Below are 11,285 nucleotides of genomic sequence, written 5' to 3'. Positions count from 1 at the left end.
CACGTTGACGTCATCAATAACGTCACTGTGCCAGGCCAGCGTGATGACGTGGTGATGTCACACATGAGGGCTCAAGATTTGGCATGTTTTCCTCAATCAAGATGGCTGTGGCAGCCTCTCCGCGAACAAATGATGAGGTGAGTATGTTTTTTTTCCCCCTGTTATTTTAGAAAAATTGGTTAGTTACCACAAACCACCAGGAAATTCAGATTTGTGGTGAATCTAATTTTTCCTAAAATTCTGATCGAAGTCAATACATTTAACTTCGATTCGCGCAACACTAATGTGTACTGTAAAAGTGTGTTTTTTGTCAGTTACTGCTACAAGCACCAGATCGATTGCTTTTATTGTTACCTTCAACATCTTAAAAAATCCACTATTTACACTAAGTGCATCTAAAATCAGAAAAGGCCACCTGCATAGACAATCAATATATGGCTTCCATAGCTTGAAACACAGTCTGTCACTCTGTCTGTTTTCTAGATTTGCCATTAGGTATGCAAATTGTTAAAAACTTAAACCTATTTTGCAAGCGTATTGGTATTTCTCAATTAAGACAGTGGTTAATGTATAGCTTCAAAGTTTTTCAGTGTTGGAATATGCTTGAAGACAGAATGGTCGTTTTGTTTACTCATATTTTGAATTGTATCTACTTAGGAATCAAAATTATACTTTAAAGGGGTTCTGCACTTTGTTTAAACTGATGATCTATCCTGATCGACCCCCGCCGATCAGCTGTTTGAGAAGGCAGTGGCGCTCCAGCAGTGCCGCAGCCTTCTCACTGTTTACCGAAGGCCCAGTGACGTCATGACTAGTATTACTGGCCTGGGCACGGCTAAGCTCCGTTCACTTGAATGGAGCTTAGCCCCGCCCAGGCCAGTTGATACAAGTCGTGACGTCACTCGGCCAGCGGTAAACAGTGAGAAGGCTGCGGCGCTGCTGGAGCGCCGCTACCTTCTCAAACAGCTGATCGGCGGGGGTCCCGGGTGTTCCAGAGGATAGATCATCAGTTTAAACAAAGTGCAGAACCCCCTTAAGAAGGTTTACCAATGGTAGTGTAAATGTACACATTATTCACAACAGATATAGTATTTGCTGGATATGCTGCTATGGGATAGATCGGAGGATATCTTTTTCACATTTATATCAAAACAAAAATGTTTCTTGAAAAAAAGGTAAAAACTAGAAGTTTTGGCTCTTCAAAAAGTGAGGAGGAAGGAATTATAGGGGGTATTAAGGAGCAAATACAGTATATTAAACAAGTTTTTCTCTGTGAGATTGTGGAACAGCTCTTCCTGTCTGATGTTTGTGCCTAATTGAATTGAAACTGTCATTTGGCATTTTGGGCACTAGAGGCCACTGTTTTGCAGCTGCAGTTCTCCCGTTATAGCCTCCGGTATCTTCATAGTTAGGCTCCACCCAGGGGAACCTGCGGGCGTCTCATTCTCCCAGGCTGTACCGCTGGCCAATCGCAGCGCTCAGCTCATAGCCTGAGAGAAAAATGAGCTGAGCGCTGTGATTGGCCAGCTCTACAGCATGGGAGAATGAGACTCCTGGAGGTTCCCCTGGGTGGAGCCTAACTATGAAGATACCGGAGGCTATAACGGGAGAACGGAGCGGCGCCCAGGTATAACAGTAAGTGCAGGGAGATCCCTGGGCGCCGCTCTCCATGCCTGTATAGTTAGTTTAGATGTTTTATTCTAGTGAAAGGTCCTCTTTAAATATGCAAAGCAGATTATGACTCATGCAGTTTCCTTCTAAAGAGAACGAGGACGTGGGAGCAAATCTGACATGGTGGGAGGATTGTTCTGGGAGTGACTGAATCCAATTCCATCCTGGCTTGTGGCTGTCTGGGCGTGAATGGACACGCAGAGGAAGGAGATTAGCTGATGTCCCCTTTCTGGATCTGGCTCTTTGAAAGAGAGATTGTTCCAGGAAGAAGATTTAGAGCATGTGGGCAGAAGTCTGATTTTCAAGCAAGGCCGCACGGTTGCTGAGAGGTTGGTGGCCATCCCGGGTAAGCGGCATCCTCGGGCCCAGAACGGACGCAGGTCAGTACACCTGGTTACTGATTGTCTTATACTGTGTGGTGCCTGAAGTAACAGAGACTAGCCTAGGCCTTAAATTAGTTAGATAGTTAGGGTTATATGTTTTGCTAGGCCTTACTGTACTGAACTTCGGCGCAGTATTTGACTTGCAGGCCCTGCTTTGTCTGCCACCGGCTAGGTGTGTCCTCTTTAGCGGTACAGCACGACTTGCAGGCTCTGCTGTGTGAGCCATCGAGCTAGGCCTGTCCCTCAGACAGGGACGGTGACTGTGGGTCTGGGGTATAACTTAGTCTGTGTATACTTATATTGTTGTGTTATTACTATTGTTAAAGTAAAGTTTCTGTTCTTGCATATAAATCTGGTGTCAGTGTCGCTTTTCTTGTCTGTGACTTCGCTGTATCCTGGGGAGCCCACCCCGCTACACGGCTTACAACTCCATTGTGTTCACAGAAAAAATGTCAAGTGAAAGGCAGAGAGACAAAGTAAGCTGATGATTAGAGTTGAGCGAAGCAAGCTTCGGATGCTTTATCCTAAGTCGCTTCATTCAAAACTTCTGAATAATACTGTATGGAGATTCGTCTCCATTCAGTATCAGAATGTATGGGCTCCGATGAGCCAAATTAAGTTATTCAAGAAGTCGCGCTTGACTTTTTTGAATAACTTCGGTAGTCGATTTTTAAAGTGTAAAACCACTTTAAAACTTGAAACCGAACTCAGCTTCGGTTCCGAGGCACTAGTCGGAACCAAAGCAGAGTTTGATTTCAAGTTTTAAAGTGGTTTTAAAAATCAACTACCGAAGTTGTTCAACGAAGTCATGCGCGACTTCGTGAATAACTAACTTAGGCTCATCAAAGCCCATACATTCTAATACTGTACAGAGATGAATCTCCGTACAGTATTATTCAGATGTTTTGAACGAAGCGACTTTGGATTAAACATCTGCAGCTCGCTTTGCTCAACACTGATGATTTAAGGACACTTTTCTGTCCCAGGAAGAAGTGCAGCACTGCCCTAAATAGAGTGAAATAAATATAGCATGTGATCAAGATGACATACACCCATGTGTCCTAAAGGAATTAAGTAGTGCGGTAGAGAGATCATTTGGGTCACGGACACACAGTGTAGTATAGCAGTGATCCCATAGAAATTAATAGGATTAGGCTACTTTCACACTTGCGCCAGAGTGATCCGGCAAGCAGTTCCATCGCTGGAGCTGCCTGCCGGATCCGGCAAACCGTATGCCAGCTGATGGCATTTGTAAGACTGATCAGGATCCTGATCAGTCTTAAAAATGCCTTATCAGTCAGAAAAATGCATTGAAATGCCGGATTCGTCTTTCTGGTGTCATCCGGCAAAAAAAAAATTTCACCTTTATTTCGGTATGCGCAGAACGGAAGGACGGATCCGGCATTCCGATATTTTGAATGCCGGATCTGGCACTAATACATTCCTATGGAAAAAAATGCCGGCATTCAGGCAAGTCTTCAGTTTTTTTTGCTGGAGATAAGACCGTAGCATGCTACGGTTTTATCTTTTACCTGATCAGTCAAAATGACTGAACTGAAGCCATCCTTATGTATCCTGAACGGATTGCTCTCCATTCAGAATGCATGGGGATATACCTGATCAGTTCTTTTCCGGTATTGAGCCCTTTTGACGGAACTCTATGCCGGAAAATAAAAACGCTAGTGTGAAAGTACCCTATAGCGCAAGTCGCACATGTGCCACAACTGCAATCCAGCAGAGATTTGCAACTATGGGATCAACACTGCACTGCAATATAACTGCGATCCTGTCCGTGAACAATAGCGTCAGTTAACCGTACTCTTTTGCCATGATTAATGCAAAAAATAAAAACCAGTCATACTGTAATATAGTACAAGGCAATCTCAGTGACACTGTGGCACTGACTGTCACTTAGTGCTAATAGCCAAGCACCAGACGGTGAAGTGCCATAAGAGCCAGGCCAAACAGGTGGCAGTCAGGGTGCTGGTGAAGGATGACCATAGAGACATTACTGCCCAGAGGATGCCATCTGCCCATCTCTGCTGTCCATATACCAGGCCTACCGGTATTACCCCTTCATATACCGCCTGGTCACCTCACACCTAACACTCAGGGAGACAAGTGACTCAATCTGAGTCACTTGTCTCACTGAGTGTTAGGTGTGGGGTGACCAGGCGGGCAGGCGGTAAATGTAGGGGTAATACTGGTTGGCCTGGTATATGGACAGCAGAGATGGGCAGATGGCATGCTCTGGGGGTTGTATCTTACATGGGACTAGATGCTGGAGGGGCTGAAGGCAGGAGAGTGATGTATCTTACATGGGACTGTATGCTGGAGGAGCTGAAGGGGGAGTGATGTATTTTACATGGGACTGTATGCTGGAGGGGCTGAAGGCATGGGAGTGATTTCTTATAAGGGACTGTATGCTAGAAGGGCTGAAGGCAGGGGGAGTGATGTATTTTACATGGGACTGTATGCTGGAGGGGCTGAAAGCAGGCAGCGAAGAGAGGGAGAGGGATATTATTTACATGGGACTGTATGCTGGAGGGGCTAAAGGCGACGGGGGTTGTATCTTGCATAGGACTATATGCTGGAGGGGCTGAAGGCAGGAGAGTGATGTATCTTACATGGGACTGTATGCTGGAGGAGCGGAAGGCAGGGGGCGTGATGTATTTCACATGGGACTGTATGCTGGAGGGGTTGAAGGCAGGGGGAAGTTTGTATTTTACATGGGACTGTATGCTGAAGGGGGCCATAATTATTACAATAATACTACAGAGGTGGCCATTATAATATTAATAATACAGAGGGGGCAATAATAATAATACAGAGAGGCCATTATATATTATAATTATACAGAGGGCATTATACTTATGGGCATTATAGGGGGAGGGGAGGTCTATTTTCTGAGGATGAGAGTAAAGTGAGGAATCTAAAAAAAAAATCAGTGAAACTCTGCAGAGAAGAGACGCAGCTGAAAGCAGGGGCGGACTTGGAACTTAAAGTGGCCCTGGAAAAAATAATAAAAGTTTTGTAGCTGGTCTAAATTGATGGAAGGCAGGGCCAGCAATACCATATTGTGGCACATTATACCACCCCAACAGAGCCAAATACCACAGTCCATCACAAAATACATCCACTTAAACTTTCACTGGCCGGCTATGAGGAGGGCTCAGGCGGCCCCTGGGCATCAGCCCACCAGGAAGTTTCCCTGTAAGATCTATGGCAAATCCACCCCTGGCTGAAAGAAGGTATCCTGACGGTCCTATCTCCGAATGAAGACGCTGAGAAAAGTGTGCATCACAAGAGATGTCACTGAATGTAAGAGGTATGGTGCTGTATTCTCCTGTATATTTCATAGCAATGTATGTTATGTCCATCCAAATATCTGTTTTGGGGGGATGAATATAGAATTTGGCCCACACTGCCAAAGCCTGGCCCCAGACTGTAGGTCACACTGTGTGTTCTGAATTCTGGGGCCTCACATCCATCTGCTAGATTATCTATACACAGAGAGTTATCACTGTGTTATTTGTGGTGTTACATAGGACTGCAAGTGACATCTAATGCATTATTTGTAAAAAGGGGCGAGGTCACAGGTTGGGGGGGGGGGGCGCAATACTTGCCTTGCCCCAGGTGCTGGCAACCCACGCTATGCCACTGGGCTATTAACAGTACATTGTTTAGGCTGGTAAAGCAATAAGTATGCTGCCACAACACAGCCAAATAAACAGATTTTACCTTCACCGTATCCTTCCCCTTTCCCTTATGGATTGTAAGCTCTGGCAGGCAGGATCCTCTCCCCCTCTGTACCAGCCTGTTAATAAATTGATGCACATGTACTGGTGGTGTTTTATATTATGTATGTATACCCCTCTTTACATGTAGAGCACTATGGAGTTAATGGTGCTTTAAAATAAATAATAACAGTAGTGGGGTACCTCATGGGTCAGTGTTGGGTACAGTACTCTTTAATCCCTTCAACCACCATGATTTCCCCGCATGTTGCAGTGGTTGAAGGAATGTATGAAGCGGGCTGCTGCGGTGAGCCCACTCCATACACGGCGGGTGCCAGCTGTATCATACGGCCATCACCCGGGTGCAATGACAGGGAATGGCGATCCTGCTGAACCCTGTCATTTAACTACTTAAGGGCTCATGCACACGGAGGTTGCCCAGCCGTGGCCATATTGCAGCCCACAATCAGCGGGTCCGCAAAACAAGGGCACCAGCAGTGTGCACCTCGCATCATGGATGCAGACCCATTCACTTAAATGGGTCCGCAAACTGGGAGATGTGGTGTGGTGCGGAACGGAGGCATGGATCAGAAGCCCATGGAAGAACTACGGAGTGCTTCCATGGGTTTTCTCTCCGTGCCTCCGCATCTCAAAAAAGTAGTGCATGCACTACTTTTTTGTGGTGCGGACAGTCGGATGCAAATAGCAGACCCCATTCAAGTGAATGGGTCCGCAATCCGCATGAGGCGGCCCCACAGTCAGTGCCCGTGCATTGCAGACTGCAATTTGCAGTCCGCAGCATGGGCCCGACCGGCACACGGTCGTGTGCATGAGCCCTAACACTGAATAGATCTCTATTAGGGTAAATAGGAGAAGGGATAAAAAGATCCCAGGTTCTAAGACCCTAAGGGGGCTAATAGTTATTAAATAAAAAGTGAAAAAATGTTTAAAAAAAAACAAACATTAAAATATAAAAATTTTAAATCAACCCCCTTTCTCAATTTTACATATAAAAATATATTGACAATAAAAAAACATATCAGGTATTGCCGCATTCAAAAATGTCTAAAATATTAGAATATAAAAAAAAATCCTGTGAGGTAATAGAAAGAAAATTAAAAACACGCAATTTACAATTTCTTTGTCACCTTTCCCGCCCAAAAAATTTGAATAACAGTGATCAAAAAGTCATACGTACCACAAAAATATTACCAATATAGACTATAATTTGTTCCGCAAAAAACAAGCCCTCAGACAGGCATGTGGATGGAAAAAAAAGGAAAAAAAAAAAAAGTTATGGCTGTCCAAAAATGGTGATGCAAAAAATAATTTGATATTATTTTTTTATGAATTTATTTAATTTTTTATGTTTTTGTATCACTATATTAGTATTAAGCTGCAGAATAAGGACTCCATGTTAACTTTAGTACACAGTGTTGTCAAAACCCCAAAAACTGTCGGAATTGTGTGTTGTTTTTTTGGTTTTTTGGTTTTAATTTAACCCAACAAATAATTTTTTCCCATTTTCCAATAACAGACATGGTAAATTAAATGGTGCAAAAAAAAAAAAAAGTTAATCTTGCCCTGCAAAAAATAAGCTCTGATAACGCTATCTCAATGGAAAATTTTAAAATAAGTTATGGCTATTGGAAGGTGAGGAGGAAAAAATAAAAATACAAAAAATGGGCCCAGTACTTAAGGAGTTAAAATGTTTATTAAAGATCTTGTAGAGGGACTGCACAGAAAAATATCAATTTGTGCAGATGACACTAAACTGTGTAAAATAATTAGAACATAACAGATCAATGTAATAATATACTGTTAAAGTTGAATCTGAATTAGAAATGATTGAATCAATTCTAAACTAATTAGATCAGTTATGGATTTCACAAAAATTCTGCTGCCAAAGAAATCTGAAGTTTTGGCAATTTGTTTTGGATGAATTGTGCAAAAAAGGTGCTAGCGCTATTATATTGTGAATAGGGTTGAGCGAACCCGAACTGTAAAGTTCGGGTTCGTACCGAACTTTAGGATTTTTGGAACCCGGACCCGAACATTTCAGTAAAAGTTTGGGTTCGGTGATTTCTCTGCGCTTTTTGAAAGGCTGCAGAGCAGCCAATCAACAAGCGTTTAACTCTGTGCCCTTAGAACCGATCACAGCCATGCCTACTAATGGCATGGCTGTGATTGGCCAGTGCAGCATGTGACCCAGCCTCTATATAAGCTGGAGTCAAGTAGCGCTGCACGTCACTCTGCTGTGCTTAGAGTAGGGAGAGGATGCTGCTGGTGATTTCAGGGAGAGAATAGGAGAGAATCTTTGCTCAAAACGTGAATCTAACTCAGCGATCTACATACATTGTGTTGTGTGGGTGCAGGGCACAATTTTTTTATCCTGCCCTGAGCCCAGTGATGGAAAAAAAAATACTTTTATAAGTCAGTTAGGTGGGCAGCGGCCATTTTATGCAAGCTCAGTGCACCAGCACTGCATCTGAGCTTTTGGGACATAGAAACCAAGCTTTAAAGACAGCACAAATAATCAGTTTAAAAAAATAAATAAATCAAATTATGTTTGGCAATTTACAACATCTAGTGCATTTGCAGGCTTAGTCAGTGTGCAGTTTAAAGAGGACCTTTCACCTTGAAAAACATTGTGAACTAAGTATGCTGCCATGGAGAGCGGCGCCCGGGGATCTCACTGCACTTACTATTACCCCTGGGCGCCGCTCCGTTCTCCCGTTATCCCCTCCGGTATCTTTACTCACTAAGTTATAGTAGGCGGTGTCTGCCCTTGTCCTGTGGGCGTCTCCTTCTCCTAGGCTGTAGCGCTGGCCAATCGCAGTGCACAGCTCACAGCCTGGGAGAAAAAAAACTCCCAGGCTGTGAGCTGTGCGCTGCGATTGGCCAGCGCTGCAGCCTAGGAGGGGGAGACGCCCACAGGACAAGGGCAGACACCGCCTACTATAACTTAGTGTGTAAAGATACCGGAGGGGATAACGGGAGAACGGAAGCGGCGCCCAGGGGTAATAGTAAGTGCAGTGAGATCCCCGGGCGCCGCTCTCCATGGCAGCATACTTAGTTCACAATGTTTTTCAAGGTGAAAGGTCCTCTTTAAGCTAGAAATACAGCCATAATTTTCTCGGTTTTTTAAAACATGAAATTTTTGCCAAAAAACACTATTTTCCAGATCTGTTTAATATATAGTTTAATATATACAGCTTTTATATTCTGTTACCAAAAAAAACACTTTTTTGGCAATATACAACATCTGGATTTTTTGGGCAATTTACAACAACTGGTGCATTTGCAGGCTTAGTCAGTGTGCAGTCTAAGCTAGAAATAAAGCCATCATTTTCTGGGTTTTTAAAGACACTATTTTTTGCCAGATTCCACTATTTTTCTGGCCTTGCAGCATCAGCATGTGTGAAATTCCAGGGTTATATACTGCTGTCTATTTCAGTTATTAAACAAACACCCGTTTGGGTAAAAAAAAATTAGTTGGCAGCCTTTGCTGCAGATGTCATTGTGAGATACCACCTTTACATACTGTCTTTCTATTCAGTTATTTGAAATAAAGCCATTTTGGGCACAATTCTTTGATAGCGTCCTAGTGTGGAACAGGGCGTGTGAAATACACCCTTTAAATAAAGGGCTTCTATTCAGGTATTTGAAATACAGCCATTTTGGGCAAACAAATTTAATTTCGGCCTAGTGTGGATCAGGGCGTGTGAGATACACCCTGTATATACAGAGTTTCTATTCAGGTATTTGAAATACAGCAATTTTGGGCAAACAAAATTAAAAGAAGGCCTAGTCTGGTTCGTGGCGTGTGAGATACACCCTTTAAATACAGGGGTTTGATTCTTTTATTAATAAAACACCTTTTTTTTGTGCAAAATACTAAATTTTTCAGGCTTTGCAGCATCTTGGCATTTGAAATTCCAGGGTTATATACTGCTGCCATATTCAGTTATTAAACAAACACCTGTTTGGGCAAAAAAAGTATATTTGGTAGCCTTTGCTGCATATGTCATTGTGAGATACACCCTTTACATATTTGGGTTATATTCAGATATTTGAAATACCCCCATTTGGTGCGCAAATCTTTAATTGAGGCCTAGTCTGGTTCAGGGCGTGTGAGATACACCCTTTAAATACAGGGCTTCTATTCAGGTATTTGAAATGCAGCCATTTTGGGCAAACAAATTTAATTGAGCCCTAGTGTGGGTTAGGCCGTGTGAGATGCACCCTGTATATACAGGGCTTATATTCTTCTATTAATAAAACACCCTTTTTGGGGCAAAATACACAATTTTTCAGGCCTTGCAGCATAAGCATGTTTGAAATTCCAGGGTTATATACTGCTGTCATATTCAGTTATTAAACTAACATCCGTTTGGGCAAAAAAAAGTTTAGTTGGCAGCCTTTGCTGCATATGTCATTGTGAGATACAGCCATTACATAGTGTGGTTCTATTCAGATATTTGAAATACCACCATTTGGTGCAAATCTTTTATTGAGGCCAAGTCTGGTTCAGGGCATGTGAGATACACCCTTTAAATACAGGGGTTTGATTCAGGTATTTGAAATACAGCCATTTTGGGCAAACAAATTTAATTGAGGCCTAGTCTGGTTCTGGCCGTGTGAGATACACCCTGTACATACTGTCGTTCTATTCTACTATTAATTAAACACCCATTTAGGGCAAGATCCTAAATTTGAGAAATATGAGGAGAGTGTCAAATAAGGGCCGTAGCCCAGGTCGTGGTGCTGCTGGGGGAGAGGACGTGGTCGATCTGTGCCAGCTACACGCACAAGTGAAACCCCTTCCTCAGGTAAGATTAGCTGACAGAACCTGCAGCGGTATTTGGTCGGGCCTAATGCGGCTCTACGAATGGTGAGGCCTGAACAAGTACAGGCGATAGTAGATTGGGTTGCTGACAGTGGATCCTGTTCCTTCACATTGTTCACATGCAGTCTCCTGCTGAAAGACCACAGTTGGCACCTGCAGCCGATGTCCATCAGTCTTTCACCTCACCCCCTTGAAAATCAGCCAAGCAGTCTGAGCCCCAAGTCATGCAGCAGTCTCTTCTGCTTTTTGATGACTCTGTTAGCAGGGTTTCCCAGGGCCATCCACCTAGCCCTGCCCCAGAAGTGGAAGAGATTGAGTGCACCGATGCCAACCACTTATCTTTCAAGATGAGTACATGAGTTCTCGGATGATGACGAAACACAGGTGCCAACTGCTGGGGCTTTCGGAAGTGTGCAGACCGACAAGGAAGGCAGGGGTGAAGACTGGGTGGAAGATGATGTGGAGGACGATGAGGTCCTCGACCCCACATGGAATCAAGGTCATGCGAGTGACCTATGTAGTTTGGAGGAAGAGGCGGTGGTCGCACAGAGCCACCAGCACAGCAGAAGAGGGAGCAGGGTGCAAAAGTGGAGCGGTCGTCCTCTAGACAGTACGCCTGCTACTGAGCACACCAAATCCAGCTCC

Source organism: Bufo bufo, chromosome 6, assembly GCF_905171765.1.
Source record: "Bufo bufo chromosome 6, aBufBuf1.1, whole genome shotgun sequence".
Classification (NCBI taxonomy): Eukaryota; Metazoa; Chordata; class Amphibia; order Anura; family Bufonidae; genus Bufo; species Bufo bufo.
The sequence above is the reverse complement of the archived record's forward strand: the minus strand, read 5'-3'. Positions refer to the sequence as shown.